Source organism: Bombina bombina, chromosome 3, assembly GCF_027579735.1.
Source record: "Bombina bombina isolate aBomBom1 chromosome 3, aBomBom1.pri, whole genome shotgun sequence".
In the NCBI taxonomy this organism is placed as follows: Eukaryota; Metazoa; Chordata; class Amphibia; order Anura; family Bombinatoridae; genus Bombina; species Bombina bombina.
This window is the reverse complement of record NC_069501.1, coordinates 156,141,361-156,166,471: the sequence shown is the minus strand read 5'-3', so window position 1 is coordinate 156,166,471 and position 25,111 is coordinate 156,141,361. Positions and strand designations below refer to the sequence as shown.

General features: G+C 41.7%; 1 pseudogene; it reads left to right on the top strand.

Annotated features, from left to right (window-relative positions):
- LOC128652993 (multidrug resistance-associated protein 1-like) overlaps nt 1-25,111 on the top strand; it is a 286,157-nt pseudogene that overhangs the window by 202,591 nt on the left and 58,455 nt on the right.

Here is a 25,111-nt window from a genome sequence, read left to right as displayed (position 1 = left end):
GGCTTGTTAGATTACTCCTAGGAGTACTTTTTTAAGGCCCTCTGACATTGAGTGCATGGTGGGAGGGGCCTATTTACGCGCACTTTATGCGCAGTTGATATTCAGACTGAGACATCCAGCTTCCCTAAAGGAGTCCTCTGGCATCTAGGACCACTATAGAGGGTTTTTTTCCTGCAAAAATTGTGTTTAAGGGCAGGTAGGAGCCACAGCAGAGCTGTGGCAGTGTGTTTGACTGTTTAACGGTTTTACCGTTTTTCTAATCCGGTTTGGGGCCTAAGGGGTTAATCAACCATTTGCAAGTGGGTGCAATGCTGCTTTAGTCTCTTATACACACTGTAAAAATTTTGTAGAGTTTACTACTTTTTAACACTGTTTTGCAGTTTATGTGGAAGTTTTTTTCTCTTAAAGGCACAGTACCGTTTTTGTTTAATTGCTTTTTCACATTTATTAAAGTGTTTTCTAAGCTTGCTGGTCTCATTACTAGTCTGTTAAACATGTCTGACAGAGAGGAAACTCCTTGTTCATTATGTTTAGAAGCCATTGTGGAACCCCCTCTTAGAATGTGTACCAAATGCACTGACCTTTCTATAAGTTATAAAGACCATATTATGGCTTTTAAAGATTTATCACCAGAGGTTTCTGAGACGGACAAAAGGGAGGTCAAACCACCTAGCTCTCCCAGTGTGTAAGAACCTATATCTCCCGCGCAAGTGGCGCCAAGTACATCTGGCGCGTCCAATGCGTTTACCTTACAAGAAATGGCGGCAGTTATGAATCATACCCTCACAGAGGTATTGTCCAAACTGCCAGGGTTACAAGGAAAGCGAGACAGCTCTGGGGCTAGAACAAATACAGAGCTTTCTGAGGCTTTAGTAGCTATGTCTGATATACCCTCACAATGTACAGAAGCCGAAGCAGGAGAGCTTCTATCTGTGGGTGACATTTCTGATTCAGGGAAGGCGTTACTTCAGTCTGACTCTGAAATGACAGCATTTAAATTTAAGCTTGAACACCTCCGCTTATTGCTCAGGGAGGTTTTAGCGACTCTGGATGACTGTGACACCATTGTAGTCCCAGAGAAATTGTGTAAAATGGACAAATACTTTGCAGTGCCTGTTTACACTGATGTTTTTCCAATCCCTAAGAGGTTTTCAGAAATTATTACGAAGGAATGGGATAGACTAGGTGTACCGTTCTCTCCCCCTCCTGCTTTTAAAAAGATGTTTCCCATAGATGCCGCTACACGGGACTCGTGGCAGACGGTCCCTAAGGTGGAGGGAGCAGTCTCTATCCTAGCTAAGCGTACAACTATCCCCGTCGAGGACAGTTGTGCTTTCCTAGATCCAATGGATAAAAAATTAGAGGGTTTCCTTAAAAAGATCTTTATACAACAAGGTTTTATTCTCCAGCCTCTTGCATGTATTGCTCCAGTCACTGCTGCAGCGGCTTTCTGGTTCGAGTCTCTTGAAGAGGCTCTACAGGTGGAGACCCCTTTGGATGATATCCTATGTAGAAACAAAAATGAAGCAGCACCACCAAACAGCGTTTCTTCAAGGTGTTTTATTCAGCTTGAGGAGTAGCCAGACCCAATAAAGTTAAACAACAACGTTTCGGACACAGTCCTTAGTCATGTATGGCTAAACTATACACATAATCATCTTTAAATACCCTCCTAGCCACACCCACACACCTGTGAAGTTTGTACATTCCAAATTAACCCCTTACATACCACTCAAGGTACACAGGTAATTATCAACAAAAAACATTTCAGTAATTTTCAGGTGAAACACACCAACCTCATATATATTAAAGTATAGTTAAATATACATACTGTTACAGAAGCATTAGTTATTTTGTTGTGAAGAAACTTATTTCCCAGCAGCAATGCCTGAACCAGCCAAGCCAGCGCCTAAGAAGGGCTCCAAGAAAACTGTAACAAGTATCATTTCATAAAGGGTTAACTCTGTTCAGTTTTGAGAAAACTATTTTCTGAGGCAGGTTTCCTAGCATATTGTGTACTGTAATTAAGTTTGTGATAAGCATTCACTGCTAGGTGATAAGAAGGACTCAATTGTTTTCTTGTGTGTACTTGTTATCTGCGGTGGCCTGTCCAAGGGCTTTGTCTAAATGTGTGATGGGGGATTTTATGCTTCCCCCCCTGGGAGTGCCCTGTGTGCATGTAACCTAAATAAAAAGCAGGCTGGGCATCCCAGTCCTCAGTTCTTGGTTGTCCCTCAATCGCAGCGTTGACTCGTTTTTGTGGGCAGAAGGGTATCCTAGCTGTACTACAGCTAGGGGGGATTATTCTACATTTGCGAGACTCATATAGAATACTATGGAAAGCAGTTTCTCCCCTCTTCAGCAATAGGAATCCAGGCTACTAAGCGGTCCATCTCTCAGCGAGACTAAGGGTAACCGTAACATTTGGTGGCAGCGGTGGGATTTTTCCTGGATTTCCTAGGAGAGGTACAGAACGGATGGAGAGCGCTTACGAAAAATTGAAGCGTACAACCCTAAAGGATTTACTTGAAAGCAGAGGGGGGTACGCCAGCAACCGGCCGAGGAGAGAGCTGATCGCAGAATTGACCGAACTGGATCAGAGCTTCACAATGGCGGAAACACCGACCACGATTAGTGACGAAAAAACCAGGATTGTTCGGGAGAGGCTCTCACTGTACGGGCCGAACCCCTCCATGGAATTGGTACAGCAGTTGATGGCGGAAGCGGACAAGGATATACGAGAGACTCGAGCCCACGAACTCAACCTAGCGAACGCACACCGCAATGCTGAAGCCCCGCAGGTAATCATCCCTGTCGAAAATGCTGGGAGGCCCAAGATACCCTATGCGGCATTTCGACCCTTCCTAGAGAGCGAGACAGGGATTGATGAATATTTGGCGGACTTCGAAAGGCAATGTGCCCTGCACCAGATTCCCAACAGGGAGTGGCCCACGATATTGTCTGGGAAACTATCCGGGCGAGCCCTGGAAGCCTTTCGTACTCTGGGTGCTGAGGAAGTGACACAGTATGAGCTAGTTAAGGAGACACTGTTGCGACGGTACGCAGTAACTCCGGACGCGTATCGCCGACAGTTTCGGGGCACGAAAAAGAAGCCTAACGATACCCATATGGAATGGGCGCACCGAATGCGGAGAGCGGCAAATCACTGGATGAGCGGAAGTAAAGCGGTGACTGGTGAGGAAATTTTACAATTGTTTCTCTTAGAACATTTTTATAATGGCATGGAACAGCAAGGGAAGGAATGGCTGCGAGACAGGCGACCTTCTACCTTAGAAGAAGCAGCCAAATTGGCCGATGAACATTATGACTCCCGTCTTCACGAACCCAGAGAGGTTTACCGTGCACCCCCTCGTGCTGAATTCCGAGCCCCGGTGCCCGCAGGGCCCGCCCGACACTCAGGACCACCCAATAACAGCTCTGAGCGTCCCAGACCGACTTGCCACCGATGCAAGCAACCAGGGCATTTCATGGCTAGCTGCCCCCTTAATACGCACCAGACACCCAGGAATTACAATTACCCCTCTGGGGCATATCGTCCGGCCCGGACCCTCTGTGTTAACCAAGAGGCCCCTATGGAGGAATATTTGGGGCCGCTTCACGAGGCGGACCCTGTATATGCTGCCTCAGATAACCGCCAGCACCATCGGCAGAAGGTATGGCTCGAGGGGCGATCTACCGAGGGATTGAGAGACACAGGGGCTACTATCACGCTGGTACAGAGTCATTTGGTGCCGGAGCACAAGCGATCTGGACAGACTGTGGCCGTTAGAGTGGCGGGGGGGGATGTGTACAAAATTCCAACAGCTAAAGTGCATCTTGATTGGGGAGCGGGAAAGGGGGCTGTGAACGTGGGCATAATGGATAATTTACCTGCCGAAGTACTACTGGGCAATGATTTGGGCCCCATGACTTCTGCCTATGCTCCAGTATGCAACAACGAGGCGGACCCAGTGACTACACGGGCCCAAGCCCGGACGGAGCGAGAACTCTCACCAGTGCGGGAGACACAGGTAAGACCTACCCCGACATTGCCTGACATGTTAGGCCCCATACCCTGGGACACCCCAGATGCTTTCGAGACAGAGTCTAAGACTGACCCGACCTTACAAAAGTACCGGGAACGAGCAGAGACCGGAGGGGGCGGGGCAGATAATGAAACATTCTTATGGGAAAAAGGGAAACTATACCGCTGGACAGAGAAAAGGGGACAGCGTAGGCGACAGCTGGTAGTGCCCCACAAATACCGTCAAGAAATCCTCAAGATAGGCCATGACATCCCCTTAGCAGGCCACCTAGCTGTAACCCGTACCCTACACCGCATTACTCACACGTTCTTTTGGCCAGGGGTACACGCCGACGTTAGAACTTACTGTAACACCTGCGATGTGTGTCAACGAGTAGGAAGGCGAGGCGATCACCCTAAAGCCCATCTAGTAAATATGCCCATTGTAGAGGAACCCTTCAGCCGGGTTGCTATTGACCTAGTGGGACCACTGGCTACCCCTAGTCCCTCCGGTAAGCGCTACATTCTTACCGTAGTGGACTACGCTACCAGGTACCCAGAGGCTGTCGCCCTATCCAACATACAAGCGGATACGGTAGCGAATGCACTAGTACAGGTGTTCTCCCGGGTAGGATTTCCAAAAGAAATCCTATCCGACCGAGGCACCCAATTTACGGCTGAATTGACCCAACAACTCTGGCAGGTTTGCAAAATTAAGTCCCTCCTGAGCTCCCCATACCACCCCCAGACGAACGGGCTGTGTGAGAGGTTCAATGGGACCCTCAAGCAAATGCTCAAGACGTTCACTCAGGAATACCGAGACTGGGAACGCTTCCTGCCGCACCTCCTTTTTGCTTATCGGGAGGTGCCCCAGGAAACGACAGGGTTCTCTCCCTTCGAGTTGCTCTACGGAAGAAAGGTACGGGGACCCCTAAACCTGATCCGGGAGCACTGGGAGGGAGAGATGGAGACTGACGGTGTCCCCATTGTGCCATACGTGCTGGAACTCAGGGACCGAATGGAGCAATTAGCCAAATCCGTGCGGGCTAATCTCCAGTCGGCCCAGAGAAGACAGAAAGTATGGTACGATCGGGGGGCCCGAAAGAGAATCTTTACCATAGGACAAAAGGTGTTAGTACTTAAGCCGGTGAAGACAGACAAATTGCAGGCGTCCTGGCAGGGCCCCTACCAGATCGTAGAGAAAAGGGGAGACACCACTTATGTGATAGCTAGCTGCCACGACAACAATCTTAGAAAGACATTCCATGTAAACATGCTCAAGGAATATTTTGAGCGACCAGAGAACGTGACGGCCGTATGTTGTTCCCCTCAGGAAGGCCCCGACAGTCTACCCATTCCAGACCTATTAGAAAAGAGTCTCCCCACAGGTATAGTGGCTCAGGTTCAGATAGGAGACCGACTTAGCCCCACTGAAAGGGAGCAGCTCAACCAACTCCTACAGTCCAAACACCTCACCTTCTCCCCGAAGCCAGGGTACACTACTTTAACCACCCACCAGGTAGATACTCCGGGACAAGCTCCCTTGCGCCAGGCTCCGTACCGAATCCCCGAAGCAGTTAGGATAGGAATGAAGAAGGAGATCGATGAGATGCTCCAACTCGGGGTAATTGAGCCCTCCGATAGTCCCTGGGCCTCCCCAGTTGTCTTGGTGCCCAAGAAAGATGGGACCACCCGGTTCTGCGTAGACTATCGGAGGCTCAATGAAAAGACTGTGACGGACGCTTACCCTATGCCCAGGGTAGACGAGCTACTCGATCGTATAGCCAGGGGAAATTACCTGACCACTATTGACCTCTGCAAAGGTTACTGGCAGATTCCCCTGGCCCCGGAGGCTATCCCCAAGTCGGCATTCGTCACCCCATTCGGCTTATATCAGTTTAGGGTAATGCCGTTTGGGATGAAGAATGCCCCAGCTACCTTCCAGCGCTTGGTGGATAGGCTCCTGGATGGCTTTCAGAGTTTTGCTTGCGCCTACCTGGACGACATAGCGATCCACAGTGAGTCATGGGAGGACCACTTAGCTCACATAGGAATGGTTCTGGATCAGATCCGGGCTGCTGGCCTGACTCTGAAGCCAGAAAAATGCCACTTTGGGATGGCCGAGGTACAGTACCTGGGTCACCGGGTGGGGTGTGGAAAGCAGCGACCAGAGCCGGCCAAGATAGAAGCTGTCGCCAATTGGCCCACCCCCATCACTAAGACTCAGGTCCTAGCCTTCCTGGGCACGGCAGGGTACTATAGACGGTTCGTACCAGACTACAGCACACTTGCCAAACCCCTGACTGACTTGACCAAGAAGAACTTACCTCGACAGGTCCTGTGGTCTCCCCACTGTGAAACGGCTTTCCAGGCTCTCAAAAATGCTCTAATTAACGCTCCTGTCTTGGCGGCTCCAGCCCTTAACAAACGTTTTATCGTCCACACAGATGCTTCCATGTTCGGGCTGGGAGCCGTCCTCAGCCAAGTAGGCGAAGATGGAGGGGAGCATCCAGTTGCCTACATCAGCCGGAAGCTCCTGCCCCGCGAAGTCAGCTATGCAGCGGTCGAAAAGGAGTGTTTGGCTTTGGTGTGGGCATTAAAGAAATTGACTCCCTATTTATATGGGCAGGAGTTCACTCTGGTCACCGACCATAACCCGTTGGTGTGGCTGAACCGGGTCTCTGGAGATAATGGCAGGCTATTACGTTGGAGTTTATCGTTGCAACCCTTCAATTTCACCATTACTTACAGACCTGGGAAACAGAATGGCAACGCCGACGGGTTGTCCAGACAAACCGACCTCAGCCCCGCATAACCAGCGGTCTGGACAGCCTTAGTCTGCCCCGAAAAGGGGTCAGACCGTGTCTGCCAGAGTGTTCCACAGAAAGGGAGCACTGTTACAGAAGCATTAGTTATTTTGTTGTGAAGAAACTTATTTCCCAGCAGCAATGCCTGAACCAGCCAAGCCAGCGCCTAAGAAGGGCTCCAAGAAAACTGTAACAAGTATCATTTCATAAAGGGTTAACTCTGTTCAGTTTTGAGAAAACTATTTTCTGAGGCAGGTTTCCTAGCATATTGTGTACTGTAATTAAGTTTGTGATAAGCATTCACTGCTAGGTGATAAGAAGGACTCAATTGTTTTCTTGTGTGTACTTGTTATCTGCGGTGGCCTGTCCAAGGGCTTTGTCTAAATGTGTGATGGGGGATTTTATGCTTCCCCCCCTGGGAGTGCCCTGTGTGCATGTAACCTAAATAAAAAGCAGGCTGGGCATCCCAGTCCTCAGTTCTTGGTTGTCCCTCAATCGCAGCGTTGACTCGTTTTTGTGGGCAGAAGGGTATCCTAGCTGTACTACAGCTAGGGGGGATTATTCTACATTTGCGAGACTCATATAGAATACTATGGAAAGCAGTTTCTCCCCTCTTCAGCAATAGGAATCCAGGCTACTAAGCGGTCCATCTCTCAGCGAGACTAAGGGTAACCGTAACACATACATATATCAAGTAAATTAGCAGAACAGAATCCATAATCATCTGTAACAAAAGAGAAAAGGAAGAAATTAAGAAACATTGTATCAAATAATATTTAAAGGCATACAGATAGGTCAAAATCCCTATTCATCCCATTAGGGTGTAATGTCCCCAACTTATTAATCCAGAACATTTCTCTACTCTTAAGGATTTTGGCTCTATCCCCACCCCTTCTAGGAACTGGCACATGCTCTATCACTTGAAATCTTAACTGATTAAGGTTATGTCCAGCAGACAAAAAATGGCACGCTACAGGGGCATCAAGTTTTTTTGTCCTAATACTACTTTTATGTTGAACCATACGTTCACGGACACTACGGGTGGTCTCTCCGACGTACCCCAATCCACAGGGACATTTAATCAAATAAACCACATATTCTGTGTTGCATGTAAAATAATCCTTAATAGAAAACATATATCCAGTCCTAGGATGACTAAAGGTGGGGCCTTTAATTATGTTGTTGCAGTTAGAGCAACCAAGGCATGGGAAATTCCCCCAATTTTTCTTGCCTATATAGCTCTGCACCCCCCTCTTTTTAAGGGGGCCAATATCTGCTCTGACAAGTGAATCTTTAAAATTTCTACCTCTTTTATAGGCCGGCATAAAAGGTTTAGAAAACTCCAAAACATCTGATTCACAGGTCTGTAACACATGCCAATGCTTTAATAAAATTTTCTGAACCTTTAGACTTAAAGGGGAATATTGGCTAACAAAAACCAATCTATCAGATTTTTCTGTCCCCTTTATCTCTCTTTTCTCATTATTCTTTTTAGTTAACAGGGATTGTCTAGTTGTGGCAAGAGCATACTCAAGTTCTGATTCAATTAATTCCTTAGGGTAACCCCTTGCTAAAAACCGATCCCCCATCTCTCTCAATCTTAATTTGGCCAAATTTTCATCAGACACAATCCTTCTGACCCGAAGGAATTGGCTTCTAGGTAAAGATTTGAGAAGAGATGGAGGGTGGGCACTGGTATAGTGGACTTTCTTATTGCCCCCAGCAGGACTATGATCATTTAGAACTACAAAAAGATCTATACCGGTTCTTTAGGACTATTAAGCTCAAAAGTTTCTTTACAAATGTATCCCATCCTTCTCCTGATTCAGCAGTGAGTAATGTTGATATGAATGCTGTGCAAAGGTTAAAGCTAAAAAGTTTTGGGTTATTTAATAAAAGTACATTCACCCCTACACAGGTAGGGGCCGGGGTCCAAAGCTTTATTAAATTGGTGGATAATGATGTAGCTGACATGTGTAGAAAACACTATAGCAAAAGTAGAAAACACCCTGTGAGACAAGGTTTAACTAAAAAAGAGTTGATTTCACTGAATGGGTTAAAAAATAATGAACAGCTTATCATTAAGGGGGCGGATAAGGGAGGGGCCACTGTACTTATGGATAAGGAATTTTATGTGAATGAAATAAAAACACAATTATCAGATACTGCTGTATATAAAAAACTGTATACAAACCCCGTTTTTAACATTCAGAAAGAGGTTGAAAATTGTGTTAATATTGCTGTAAAAAATGGGATAATTGATAAAGATATTGCAAAGTTTCTTTTGGAATCAGAGGCAGTTACTCCTGTTTTATACACACTTCCTAAAGTACATAAATGCTTAACTTCCCCCCCTGGACGCCCCATTGTAGCTGGAATGGGTTCTATCCTATCTAAAGTCTCCATTTTTTTAGATAAGGCTTTGAGACCACTGGTATTATCCAATTCCTATATTCAGGATACAAGTGATTTTATAACTAAATTGCAGAACCTGTCTATTGATGGGAACAGAGGCATACTGTTTAGTCTGGATGTAGCATCATTATATACTTCCATCTCGCATGAGGCTGGTATTGGTGCAGTCACCAAGGTTTTGAGTCAAGATTTAAAATTTTCACCATTACAACAAGAATTTTTGATCCAATTATTGAGGATTGTATTATGTTGTAATTATTTTTTATTTGGTGATGATTACTACCTACAACTCCAAGGGACTGCCATGGGTTCCAATGTCGCCCCCACATACGCAAATATCTATATGAATATCTTTGAGGAATATTTTGTTTATAATCATCCATTGTTTTTACTATATGGTGCCACATGGTGGCGCTATATAGATGATATTTTTGGTGTGTGGTTGGGCGACATTGGAACCCTTGAGAAATTTATTAATGATTTAAATTCTGCTACAACTAGAATTAAATTCAAACTGGTGTGGAGTGAGGAGAGTGTGGTTTTTCTGGATACTCGAGTATCAAAAACTCCACAGGGCTTATCTGTGGATTTATATAAAAAAGAAACAGACTGTAACACCCTCCTCCACTATACCAGTGCCCACCCTCCATCTCTTCTCAAATCTTTACCTAGAAGCCAATTCCTTCGGGTCAGAAGGATTGTGTCTGATGAAAATTTGGCCAAATTAAGATTGAGAGAGATGGGGGATCGGTTTTTAGCAAGGGGTTACCCTAAGGAATTAATTGAATCAGAACTTGAGTATGCTCTTGCCACAACTAGACAATCCCTGTTAACTAAAAAGAATAATGAGAAAAGAGAGATAAAGGGGACAGAAAAATCTGATAGATTGGTTTTTGTTAGCCAATATTCCCCTTTAAGTCTAAAGGTTCAGAAAATTTTATTAAAGCATTGGCATGTGTTACAGACCTGTGAATCAGATGTTTTGGAGTTTTCTAAACCTTTTATGCCGGCCTATAAAAGAGGTAGAAATTTTAAAGATTCACTTGTCAGAGCAGATATTGGCCCCCTTAAAAAGAGGGGGGTGCAGAGCTATATAGGCAAGAAAAATTGGGGGAATTTCCCATGCCTTGGTTGCTCTAACTGCAACAACATAATTAAAGGCCCCACCTTTAGTCATCCTAGGACTGGATATATGTTTTCTATTAAGGATTATTTTACATGCAACACAGAATATGTGGTTTATTTGATTAAATGTCCCTGTGGATTGGGGTACGTCGGAGAGACCACCCGTAGTGTCCGTGAACGTATGGTTCAACATAAAAGTAGTATTAGGACAAAAAAACTTGATGCCCCTGTAGCGTGCCATTTTTTGTCTGCTGGACATAACCTTAATCAGTTAAGATTTCAAGTGATAGAGCATGTGCCAGTTCCTAGAAGGGGTGGGGATAGAGCCAAAATCCTTAAGAGTAGAGAAATGTTCTGGATTAATAAGTTGGGGACATTACACCCTAATGGGATGAATAGGGATTTTGACCTATCTGTATGCCTTTAAATATTATTTGATACAATGTTTCTTAATTTCTTCCTTTTCTCTTTTGTTACAGATGATTATGGATTCTGTTCTGCTAATTTACTTGATATATGTATGTATATTTAACTATACTTTAATATATATGAGGTTGGTGTGTTTCACCTGAAAATTACTGAAATGTTTTTTGTTGATAATTACCTGTGTACCTTGAGTGGTATGTAAGGGGTTAATTTGGAATGTACAAACTTCACAGGTGTGTGGGTGTGGCTAGGAGGGTATTTAAAGATGATTATGTGTATAGTTTAGCCATACATGACTAAGGACTGTGTCCGAAACGTTGTTGTTTAACTTTATTGGGTCTGGCTACTCCTCAAGCTGAATAAAACACCTTGAAGAAACGCTGTTTGGTGGTGCTGCTTCATTTTTGTTTCTACATTTGCATTTGTGGGTTCTGGCAGGAACCTGGACGCTGGCACACCTTCAAACATTCCCTGTGCTGGATATATATGACTATTTCATTTTGGATGATATCCTAGAAAGGCTTAAAGCTCTTAAGTTAGCCAATTCATTTATTTCTGACGCCGTTTTTCATTTAACAAAGCTAACGCCTAAGAATTCAGGTTTTGCCATTCAGGCGCGTAGGGCGCTATGGCTTAAATCCTGGTCAGCTGACGTTACTTCAAAGTCTAAGCTTCTCAACATCCCCTTCAAAGGGCAGACCCTATTCGGGCCTGGACTGAAGGAAATCATTTCTGATATTACTGGAGGAAAAGGCCACGCCCTTCCCCAGGATAGGTCCAACAAATTAAGGACCAAACAGACTAATTTTCGTTCCTTTCGAAACTTCAAGAGTGGCGCAGCTTCAACTTCCTCTACTGCAAAACAAGAGGGAAATTTTGCCCAGTCCAAGCCAGTCTGGAGACCTAACCAGGCTTGGAACACGGGAAAGCAGGCCAAAAAACCTGCTGCTGCCTCTAAGACAGCATGAAGAAGTAGCCCCCGATCCGGGACCGGATCTAGTTGGGGGCAGACTTTCTCTCTTCGCCCAGGCTTGGGCAAGAGACGTCCAGGATCCCTGGGCTCTGGAGATTGTTTCCCAGGGATATCTTCTGGATTTCAAAGCCTCATCTCCAAAGGGGAGATTTCATCTCTCACAATTATCTGCAAACCAGATAAAGAGAGAGGCATTCTTACGCTGCGTTCAAGACCTTCTGGTTATGGGAGTGATCCACCCAGTTCCAAGGGAGGAACAGGGGCAGGGATTCTATTCAAATCGGTTTATAGTTCCCAAAAAAGAGGGAACTTTCAGACCAATCTTGGATCTCAAGATCCTAAACAAATTTCTCAGGGTCCCATCCTTCAAGATGGAGACTATTCGAACCATCCTACCTATGATCCAGGAGGGTCAATATATGACTACCGTGGACTCAAAGGATGCTTATCTCCACATTCCGATACACAGAGATCATCATCAGTTTCTCAGGTTTGCCTTCCTAGACAGGCATTACCAGTTTGTGGCTCTTCCCTTCGGGTTAGCCACGGCACCAAGAATCTTTACGAAGGTTCTAGGGTCCCTACTGGCGGTTCTAAGGCCACGAGGCATAGCGGTGGCTCCTTACCTAGACCACATTCTAATACAGGCATCGACTTTTCAAATCACCAAGTCCCATACGGACATTGTTCTGGCCTTTCTGAGGTCTCACGGGTGGAAGGTGAACGAAGAAAAGAGTTCTCTCTCCCCTCTCACAAGAGTTTCCTTCCTAGGAACTCTGATAGATTCAGTAGAAATGAAGATTTTTCTGACAGAGGTCAGGTTGTCAAAGCTTCTAACTTCCTGCCGTGCTCTTTATTCCACTTCTCAGCCGTCAGTGGCTCAGTGTATGGAAGTAATCGGCTTAATGGTAGCGGCAATGGACATAGTTCCGTTTGCCCGCCTACATCTCAGACCACTGCAACTTTGCATGCTCAATCAGTGGAATGGGGATTACACAGATTTGTCTCCTCTGCTAAATCTGGATCAAGAGACCAGGGATTCTCTTCTCTGGTGGCTATCTCGGGTCCATCTGTCCAGGGGAATGAGTTTCCGCAGGCCAGAATGGACTATAGTGACGACAGATGCCAGCTTTCTGGGCTGGGGTGCAGTCTGGAACTCCCTGAAGGCTCAGGGTTCGTGGACTCGGGAGGAAGCCCTCCTTCCGATAAACATTCTGGAACTAAGAGCTATATTCAATGCTCTTCAGGCTTGGCCTCAGCTAGCTGCGGTCAGGTTCATCAGATTTCAGTCGGACAACATCACGACTGTAGCCTATATCAACCATCAGGGGGGAACAAGGAGCCCCGTGGCAATGTTGGAGGTTTCAAAGATAATTCTATGGGCAGAGGTTCACTCTTGCCATCTCTCAGCTATCCACATCCCAGGAGTAGAGAACTGGGAGGCGGATTTCCTAAGTCAGCAGACTTTTCATCCGGGGGAGTGGGAGCTCCATCCGGAGGTATTTGCCCAGTTGATTCAACTATGGGGTAAACCAGAACTGGATCTCATGGCGTCTCATCAGAACGCCAAGCTTCCTCGTTACGGGTCCAGGTCCAGGGATCCCAAGGCAGCGCTGATAGATGCTCTAGCAGCGCCCTGGTCCTTCAGCCTGGCTTATGTGTTTCCACCGTTTCCTCTGCTACCTCGTCTGATTGCCAAGATCAAGCAGGAGAGAGCTTCTGTGATTTTGATAGCTCCTGCGTGGCCACTCAGGACTTGGTATGCAGATCTGGTGGACATGTCTTCCTTTCCACCATGGACTCTGCCGCTAAGGCAGGACCTTCTACTTCAAGGTCCTTTCAAATATCCAAATCTAATTTCTCTGCGTCTGACTGCTTGGAGATTGAACGCTTGATTCTATCAAAGCGTGGTTTTTCCGAGTCGGTCATTGATACCTTAATTCAGGCTCGATATCCTGTCACCAGGAAAATCTATCATAAGATATGGTGTAAATATATTCATTGGTGTGAATCCAAGGGTTACTCATGGAGTAAAGTCAGGATTCCTAGAATCTTATCCTTTCTCCAAGAAGGATTGGAGAAGGGATTGTCAGCTAGTTCCTTAAAGGGACAGATTTCTGCTCTGTCTATTCTTTTGCACAAACGTCTGGCTGAGGTTCCAGACGTTCAGACGTTTTGTCAGGCTTTAGTTAGAATCAAGCCTGTGTTTAAACCTGTTGCTCCGCCATGGAGTTTAAATTTAGTTCTTAAGGTTCTTCAAGGGGTTCCATTTGAACCTTTGCATTCCATAGATATTAAACTTTTATCTTGGAAAGTTCTGTTTTTAGTAGCTATCTCCTCGGCTCGAAGAGTTTCAGAGTTATCTGCTTTACAGTGTTATTCCCCTTATCTGATTTTCCATGCAGATAAGGTAGTTTTGCGTACCAAACCTGGGTTTCTTCCTAAGGTAGTATCTAATAAGAATATCAATCAGGAGATTGTTGTTCCTTCATTATGTCCTAATCCTTTCTCAAAGAAGGAACGTCTTTTACACAATCTTGATGTGGTTCGTGCTTTAAAGTTTTATTTACAAGCTACAAAGGATTTCCGTCAAACATCTGCTTTGTTTGTTGTCTACTCTGGACAGAGGAGAGGCCAAAAGGCTTCGGCAACTTCTCTTTCTTTTTGGCTGAGAAGCATAATCCGCTTAGCTTATGAGACTGCTGGCCAGCAGCCTCCTGAAAGAATTACAGCTCATTCCACTAGAGCGGTGGCTTCCACATGGGCTTTTTAAAATGAGGCCTCTGTTGAACAGATTTGTAAGGCGGCGACTTGGTCTTCGCTTCATACTTTTTCTAAATTCTACAAATTCGATACTTTTGCTTCTTCGGAGGCTATTTTTGGGAGAAAGGTCTTACAGGCAGTGGTGCCTTCCGTTTAAGGTCCTGCCTTGTCCCTCCCTTCATCCCTGTCCTAAAGCTTTGGTATTGGTATCCCACAAGTAATGGATGAACCCGTGGAATGGATACACCTTTACAAGAGAAAACAAAATGTATGCTTACCTGATAAATTTATTTCTCTTGTGGTGTATACAGTCCACGGCCCGCCCTGTCATTTTAAGGCAGGTGTTTTTTATTTTTAAACTACAGTCACCACTGCACCCTATAGTTTCTCCTTTTTTCTTGCTTGTCTTTGGTCGAATGACTGGAGGTGGCAGTTAGGGGAGGAGCTATATAGACAGCTCTGCTGTGGGTGTCCTCTTGCAACTTCCTGTTGGGAAGGAGAATATCCCACAAGTAATGGATGAACCCGTGGACTGGATACACCACAAGAGAAATAAATTTATCAGGTAAGCATAAATTTTGTGTTTACCTGAATTTTTTTTTACAAAGACCCACTAACATTACAAACCCCCCCCCCCCCCAACCCACAAAATAAAAAAACTATCTAAAAAACCTAATCTACCCTTTGCCCTGAAAAGGGCATTTAGCTCTTTTACTGCCCAAACCCTAATTTAAAAGAAAAAACCCACCCAAAAAAACCTAACACTAACCCCCGACGATCCACTTTTGAAGTTCTGCTTGAACGATCTTCATCCAGACGGCCTCTTACATCTTCATCCAGGCGGTGAGAATTCTTCATCCATGCGGCCTCTTCTATCTTCATCCAGGTGGCGAGAAGTCTTCAGGATGTATATGCGCCGCCAGGATCAAGATAGAAGAGGCTGCCTGGATGAAGATAGAAGAGGCTGCCTGGATGAAGACTTCTCGCCGCCTGGATGAAGACTTCTCGCTGCCTGGATGAAGACTTCTCGCCGCCTGGATAAAGATCGTTCAAGCGGGACTTCAAAAACTGTAAGTGGATCGTTGGGAGTTAGTGTTAGGTTTTTGTTTGGTGGTTTTTTTTTTTAGATTAGGGTTTGGGAAGCAAAATGACTAAATGCCCTTTTAAGGGCAATGCCCCTCCAAATGCCCTTTTCAGGGCAATAGGTAGATTATGTTTTTTTTAGAATTAGGTTTTTTATTTTGGGGGGTTGGTTGGGTGATGGGTTTTACTGTTGGGGGGCCTTTGTATGTTTTTCAGTGAAAAGAGCTGATATCTTTGGGGCAATGCCCCACAAAAGGCCCTTTTAACTGCTATTGGTAGTTTATTGTAGGCTAGGGTTTTTTTTTATTTTGGGTGGGCTTTTTTTTATTTTTATAGGGCTATTAGATTAGGTGTAATTCTTTATTTTGGATAATTTTGTTTATTTTTTGTAATTTAGTGTTTGTTATTATTTACAATTTAGTGTTTGTTATTTTTTGTAATTAGTTTGTAATTTTTATAGTAGTGTTAGAATTTTTTAAATGTGTAGATTGGTTTGATTTAATTGGTAGTTAGTTTAATTTTAGTTTAATAATTATATTAGTTTAATTGTTAGTTTAAATTTAGTTCTTTTTAATTTGACAGGTAAGTTTTAATTTAATTTAAGATAGGGAAATTGTAATTTTAATATAAATTTAGGGGGGCGTTAGGTTTAGGGGTTAATAGTTTAATTTAGTTTATTCCGATGTAGGGTGCTTTCTGTTTAGGGGTTAATAGTTTACTTTAGTATATTTCGTTGTGGGGGGCTTGCGGTTTAGGGGTTAATAGGTTTATTATAGTGGCGGCGGTGTAGGGCTTAATATCTTTAGTACAGTGGGGGCGATGTGGGCGGACGGCAGATTAGGGGTTAATAATAATTTAATAGTGTTTGCGATGCGGGAGGGCGGTGGTTTAGGGGTTAATAAGTTTATTATAGTGGTGACAATGTCGGGGAGCGGCGGAATAGGGGTTAATAATTATTTTTAGTGGCGGCGATGTCGGGTGTGGCAGATTAGGGGTTAATAAGTTTATTATAGTGTTTGCGATGCGGGAGGGCCTCGTTTTAGGGGTTAATAGGTAGTTTATGGGTGTTAGTGTACTTTGTAACAGTTTAGTTATAAGTTCTATGTAACAGTTTTGTAACGTAAAACTCATAACTACTGCTTTTAGATTGCGGAACAGATCTTGTCGGTATAGGCTGCAACGCTAGCTTTTTAGCTTGACCGCAAAACTCGTAATGGCAGCGCTATGGAAGTCCCATGAAAAAGCGTAATTTTTACGAGTGTGGGACTGACCTTGTGTTACAGGCTAAAAGTCTTGCAGTACAGCTATACCGACAAGACTTGTAATGGCTGTGGTGCTGTTTTAACTCTGAAATGGCCATTTTTTTTAGCTTTAAAACATGAACACACAACTTGTAATCTAGCTGTTAGTTATTTAAATCCCTCTTGCATTCTTCCTTGTTTTTGGTTAAATACGGGACATGCGAAACTGGATTGCCTTGTAAATTTAGAATTGTCACCATCTTTAACATTTCTGAGTATTACAATAATATTTGGGTTGCTATAGGAACCCCTAGAACATCCAATTCATAGCAAATATGGCTGATAAAACCGTGTTGGCTTTGTCTTGCATTTTGTCAGCAAGCTTAATAGAATATTTAACTTCTTTATACACATTTTTTTTTTTCCTAAGATGAATATGTCTATTGTGGTGAAATATCTGCAATCCTTTGGATGGTTCTGGGTGTGCTTTACCATAGTTGCCTATTTTGGACAAAATGCAATGGCTATAGGCCAAAATGTGTGGCTTAGCAAGTGGGCAGAAGAGGTTAAGCAAATGAAAGACTCAACTGAATGGACAGAACTAAGGAACAATAGACTTGGAATATATGGTCTTTTAGGGATTGTGCAAGGTAAGAATTTGAGCTATCATATTGTTTATATGCAGTTCCAAACTAATAAGGTGCATTTCTGTTACTTTTTTAAAATAAATAGTAAAATTATCCCTAAATGAATTATTACATGCACATGATAAACATATTATGCACATACCCACTAAATCACACTCTAATTAATTATTATGTATTTCTGAAACAAAAGAAAAAAAGCTGGTGCAAAAAAGTTGAAAATGTTAAAAAAAAATAATAATAATTAAATATGTTCTAAAAAATATCTATAATGTATTTAAAAACATCCACTAAATTTCATACTTGGATATAACAATGTTTCACATAAAATTCCATTCTTGAGGTTAAGAATTTTTAAAAGGGGTTTGTTGTTACAAGTTGCTTAGTATTATGAGTCCAATTGTATTGGATACTTTTGTGTCACATTGAAGAAAATGTCTAACATGTTTTACTTGGTCTAGGGCTATCCATAGACCATTTATTAAAGGGACACTGAACCCAAATTTTTTCTTTCATGATTCAGATAGAGCATGCAATTTTTAAGCAACTTTCTAATTTACTCCTATTATCAATTTTTCTTTGTTCTCTTGCTATCTTTATATAAAAAAGAAGGCATCTAAGCTAAGGAGCCAGACAATTTTTGGTTCAAACCCTGGACAGCACTTGTTTATTGGTGAGTGAATTTATCCACCAATCAGAAAGAACAACCCAGGTTGTTCACCAAAAATGGGCCGGCATCTAAACTTACATTCTTGCTTTCAAATAAAGATACCAAGAGAATGAAGAAAATTTGATAGTAGGAGTAAATTAGAAAGAAATAGCATGCTCTATCTGAGTCACGAAAGAAAAACTTTGGGTTCAGTGTCCCTTTAATTATACATTATTAATGCCAAAAGTAGCTTATTGAGTCACTTCAAAACAAGATTAAAGTGAAGGTCAATTTTCATGTGAAAGTGCCCGTTTAAAAAAAAAAAAAAAACTATTAAAAACAAGGGCACTTTCATTCATGTAAATTTCAACCGTTTTTTTAAATATACTCGCCTTTTCTTCTTGAAGACGCTCCAGTGCTTCACCAGCCCGTCGCAAGCCTCTTCATACGTCAGCAATGACGATTCCGGCATCCTCCAATTACGGCTTCCCCCCGGGGTAATCATTGCCTGAGGCAACACCGTGATTGGAGCAAGCCGGTTTCATCATTGCTGGGTTAGTAAACCAGGAAGAAGCAGACGGGGCATCATTTCAGAACGGCGATCCGGCATTTCTGAAGAACAAGGTAAGTATTTTTAAAATATGGTGCAATGTCAATTTTCATGAATGAAAGTGCCACTGTTTTTAATATTTTTTTTTAAAACAGGGCACTTTCACTTGAAAATTGACCTTCACTTTAAAGTGAAATGAAAATCAAAATTAGAACTTTGCTTCTGTTATTACATTTACTTCATTCTCTTGATATACTTTGTTGAAAAGCATACCTAGGTATGCTCAGGAGCATCAATGCACTACTAAGATTTAGATGCTGATTGGTGGCTACACACATATACCTCTTACCTCTTGTAATTGGCTCACCATTTATTTGTTCAGCTAGCTCCCAGTAGTTTTATTCATTCAGCTAATTCTAAGCGTTTTGCTGGATAAACGCTTCTTGGAAAGGGCAGCAAGCCAGAGGAAGACCTACAGGTCCCCATATCAAAAGAAGATATTCCTATTAAAATCGGATCCCATTTTCCATCCGGATTCGTCTTGGGACTACAATACTGTCTGTGGACCACTTCTGGATACCTTTAAGGATTTTTCATTTGCAAGTACTGATTTTTTTATTGACTTTGTTTTATATTTGACTTTTTATTGGGATAGACAGCGCAGTTATTTACTTTTATTTTGTAGCTCCCAGTAGTGCATTGCTGCTCTGGAATAGAAAAGCAATAGTGAAATATAAAATGGTCTTACATAGTATATATTTTTTCACTTTTATGTCTAAAATTACCTGAGCAGTTTTAACTGAATATTTTATTTTATTTTTCCCATGTTCTGCTTTGAGAATATAATTTGCTGTTATTTAACAGGTCTTTTGGTGTGTTACGGAGCATATGTAGTAACTAGAGGAACCGTTTGCGCTTCACGCTCACTCCATAATCGGATGTTGGATGATGTTCTCCACCTTCCACTTCAGTTTTTTGAAACTACACCAATGGGACAAGTCCTTAATAGGTTTACAAAGGTAAGAAATAAGTTACCTTCTAGCAAATAAAATGTATCTTGACTAATAGAGAGATTCTAATTACAAATTATTTAGAAGATTCACTATTTAAATTTTTAAACACCTTTTCTTTGCTGTGCAGTGAGAATAAACATCTGGTGCATTTTGTACTATTCTATATTAGGATATCACTCCTGATTGGAGCATACACATCTATGGTCATCCTGATTGGCTTGATGTCGGTATCTTTGTCGAGAGGCAATTCACTGCATTAGAATGCTTTGATCATATGTTAATTTTATACATTTAATGTCACTTTTAAATTGTTTTATTATAAATTTACCAAATAAAATTATATAGCTTTCTGAAATTCTTTTCTTCACACTCAACAAACAGTTTTTCCAAATTTTAATTATTTGTTTATATGTAAATATTTATTTTGTAAGGTGGTGAGTCCATAAGTTCATTGCTCCTGGGATTGAACTTCTGGCCACTAGGAGGAGGCAAAGATTTCAGAAAACTCCAAGAGTATTCTATCCCTCCCAGCTCACTGATTAGCCAGTCTATTCTTTGCCTCTCATGAGGTAGGGGATGAATTGAGGTGCTCCAGATTCTTCATAGAGAAAGGTCCTCAGACCGATTTAAGGCCAATTTCCCCTCAGAGAGCTACACAAAGACAGAGGGGAAATTGGATTATAGGGTAGTCGCACAATTACTCCCGGTGATGGAGTTAGTTACATGATGTGCCAGGTTTCATAGGGACCAGTCCCCTAGCATCCTACTGTTGGGTTGTCGAGATACTCCTTACAGTGATCTCCAGCTGTGATATGCACAGTACTGGAGGGGCTGTTTCTGCTTTCTGGGCATTTAAAAATGAGGCTTCAGTAGAACAAATCTGCAAGGCGGCATCATGGTCAACCCTACATACTTTTACTAAATTCTACCACTTTGATGTTTTTGCTGATTTTGGTAGGAAAGTCCTCCAGGCAGCAGTGTCTGGATATAAGGTGCCAGTCTTCTTTTTGCAATCCTTTCTTATCCTGCCCTCATTACTCATGGACTCCATAGCTTGGGTATTTTATGGCGCCAGTTCTGTATTTGCACCTTATTTCCCTGTGTTTGTCCTTCCCTACCTTTTTTTCTACTTGGCTATACGTATGACTAGCTAATAAGTGAGTTGGATGAATGTAATACTCTTGGAGTTTTGAGAAAACTTTGCCTCCTCCTAGTAGCCAGGAGTTGAATCCCAATAGTATTAGACTTGTGGACTCTCACCACCTCGAAAGAAATTAATTTATCAAGTAAGCATAACATTTTTTATTTTTTTCCAGGACATCTATGTGATTGATGAACGGTTTCATTATTATTTGCGCACATGGTTAAACTGCATGCTGGATGTCCTTGGGACAGTACTAGTAATTGTTTGTGCAACACCTCTTTTTATTCTGGCCGTTGTACCACTTGCTTTCTTCTATCTGCTTATTCAAGTAAGTAAATCAATCAGAACCTCAGATTATTGCTATTTATTGTTTTATAGATCCTGTCCCTTTCCTGCCTCACTACCTCCTATTTTCCTCATAGCTAGTAAAACTATCAGGTAATCACCATTACCCCAGTATTTACACAATTGCTGTACCAGCGGTTCACTGGATCCCTCATTTGTATGTGTGGGAACCAGAACAGAGAGACTCCTTTAGAGCATCTCACCTTTATGGGTTTGAACCTACGCTAAGTGATCATATGATCAATATTTGTAAGGACAACTATAGATAGGAGACTTTAAATGTTATCCAAAGCTCACCTCACTGTACAATTAGTGCTTCACAAGAGGAACATGCCTATATTACTGTTATGTAAAAGAAACTGTTTTGTAGAAAAAATATATTTCTACTTTGTTCACTAACTTATAACTGATGGATGCTGAGTGCTCTTTAACTAATTATAAACAGTGTTAAACATTGTGATCATGGTACAGTTCCAGTGTATAAATAAGAATATGGTCACACATGATTTATATTTGATAGTTTTAGTAGAGTAAAAATACCTCTACATTTCAAGGATAAAAAAGGGAGGTAGGATAAAGCTGTCTATATGATTTAAAACTTATTTCGTGTTAAAGATATAGATGGGCTAACAGCAGAAGATATTGCTTATGTGCCTCCTGCATATTAATTGACAAACATTATGGAGATCCTGACCTATGGAGTTTCAACTAATCAATAGCACTGCAAGGAATGAAAGCAGAAAAATAAGTTTTTTCCCAAATAGAGCCTCTCACAAATAACATCAAAGAGATGAAAGTAGATAAACTCACAAAATAGAAGAAAAAAGAACAATGCAAGAATAAAACTGTCCCCAAATCTGATAAATAATAAGATATCAAACATCATTGATGTTAAGCATTGGTGTTCATGAAAAGTATCTAAGAAAGAGTGATAATTCAGTCAGGTGATCTAAAAAGACCAATCAGCATATTGATTACTGTTGTTTGTCTCCTTATCTAACACAAAAGCACAGCATACACAGGTTCAATATTTATCGCCACCACATCATCTACTGTGTAAAAAGGAATAACGTCTCATTTTATGCAGATGTTAAATGAAGAATAGAGGAATACAAATTGTTTTGTAAAGTCAGACATAATTTAGTCATAGGAATTCATATTTACTGTTTGTTTTCATTACTATAAAATTCTTGTAATCAGTGTCTATTACTGTGTTTAATATATTTTACTTTACCAAGAACTAGATTTGTTCACATAAACAAGTGAAGCTCTACACATCTCCTTTTGCATGACATTTATAAAGCAAATACTTTAAACAAGCAAAAAATAATGTTTTACATTTTATCTGCAAAAGAAACAAGTATTTAAAGGAAGTCTGAAGCATTGATCTTATATATTCCTTTCATTTTATTGTAAGCGTTACTACATCTCTAGCTCTCGGCAAATCAGAAGACTTGATGGAGCATCTCGTTCTCCTGTGATCTCCCACTTTAGTGAAACGTTGATGGGTGTATCTACAATTCGAGCATATGGACACCAAGAGAGATTCATCAGTCAGAATAAAGACGTGGTTAATGAAAACCTGGTTTGCTACTACAACAATGTTATATCAAATAGGTACTGTATTTGCAATATATAATGCTTACTCAACTGTTAGTTACTGTAAACCTTCCTGATAATTGTTCATCAGGGCAATCGATTAGAATTAGTATAATTTCTTTCATGTAATTAGCAAGAGTCCATGAGCTAGTGACGTATGGGATATACATTCCTACCAGGAGGGGCAAAGTTTCCCAAACCTCAAAATGCCTATAAATACACCCCTCACCACACCCACAATTCAGTTTTACAAACTTTGCCTCCGATGGAGGTGGTGAAGTAAGTTTGTGCTAGATTCTACGTTGATATGCGCTCCGCAGCAAGTTGGAGCCCGGTTTTCCTCTCAGCATGCAGTGAATGTCAGAGGGATGTGAGGAGAGTATTGCCTATTTGAATGCAGTGATCTCCTTCTACGGGGTCTATTTCATAGGTTCTCTGTTATCGGTCGTAGAGATTCATCTCTTACCTCCCTTTTCAGATCGACGATATACTCTTATATATACCATTACCTCTGCTGATTCTCGTTTCAGTACTGGTTTGGCTTTCTACAAACATGTAGATGAGTGTCCTGGGGTAAGTAAATCTTATTTTCTGTGACACTCTAAGCTATGGTTGGGCACTTTTTTAATAAAGTTCTAAATATATGTATTCAAACATTTATTTGCCTTGACTCAGAATGTTCAACATTCCTTATTTTTCAGACAGTCAGTTTCATATTTGGGATAATGCACTTGAATTAATCAATTTTTTCTTACCTTCAATTTGACTCTTTTTTCCCTGTGGGCTGTTAGGCTCGCGGGGGCTGAAAATGCTTCATTTTATTGCGTCATTCTTGGTGCAGACTTTTTTGGCGCAAAAAATTCTTTTCCGTTTCCGGCGTCATACGTGTCGCCGGAAGTTGCGTCATTTTTTGACGTTATTTTGCGCCAAAAATGTTGGCGTTCCGGATGTGGCGTCATTTTTTGCGCCAAAAGCATTTAGGCGCCAAATAATGTGGGCGTCTGATTTGGCGCTAAAAAATATGGGCGTCGCTTTTGTCTCCACATTATTTCAGTCTCATTTTTTCATTGCTTCTGGTTGCTAGAAGCTTGTTCTTTGGCATTTTTTCCCATTCCTGAAACTGTCATTTAAGGAATTTGATCAATTTTGCTTTATATGTTGTTTTTTCTCTTACATATTGCAAGATGTCTCACGTTGCATCTGAGTCAGAAGATACTACAGGAAAATCGCTGTCTAGTGCTGGATCTACCAAAGCTAAGTGTATCTGCTGTAAACTTTTGGTAGCTATTCCTCCGGCTGTTGTTTGTATTAATTGTCATGACAAACTTGTTAATGCAGATAATATTTCCTTTAGTAAAGTATCATTGCCTGTTGCAGTTCCTTCAACATCTAAGGTGCAGAATGTTCCTGATAACATAAGAGATTTTGTTTCTGAATCCATAAAGAAGGCTATGTCTGTTATTTCTCCTTCTAGTAAACGTAAAAAATCTTTTAAAACTTCTCTCCCTACAGATTAATTTTTAAATGAACATCATCATTCTGATTCTGATGACTCTTCTGGTTCAGAGGATTCTGTCTCAGAGATTGATGCTGATAAATCTTCATATTTATTTAAAATTGAATTTATTCGTTCTTTACTTAAAGAAGTACTAATTGCTTTAGAAATAGAGGATTCTGGTCCTCTTGATACTAATTCTAAACGTTTAGATAAAGTATTTAAATCTCCTTTGGTTATTCCAGAAGTTTTTCCTGTTCCTAATGCTATTTCTGCAGTAATTTCCAAAGAATGGGATAAATTGGGTAATTCATTTACTCCTTCTAAACGTTTTAAGCAATTATATCCTGTGCCGTCTGACAGATTAGAATTTTGGGACAAAATCCCTAAAGTTGATGGGGCTATTTCTACCCTTGCTAAACGTACTACTATTCCTACGTCAGATGGTACTTCGTTTACGGATCCTTTAGATAGGAAAATTGAATCCTTTCTAAGAAAAGCTTATCTGTGTTGAGGTAATCTTCTTAGACCTGCTATATCATTGGCTGATGTTGCTGCAGCTTCAACTTTTTGGTTGGAAACTTTAGCGCAACAAGTAACTGATCATGATTCTCAGGATATTATTATTCTTCTTCAACATGCTAATAATTTTATCTGTGATGCAATTTTTGATATTATCAGAGTTGATGTCAGGTTTATGTCTCTAGCTATTTTAGCTAGAAGAGCTTTATGGCTTAAGACTTGGAATGCTGATATGGCTTCTAAATCAACTCTACTTTCCATTTCTTTCCAGGGTAACAAATTATTTGGTTCTC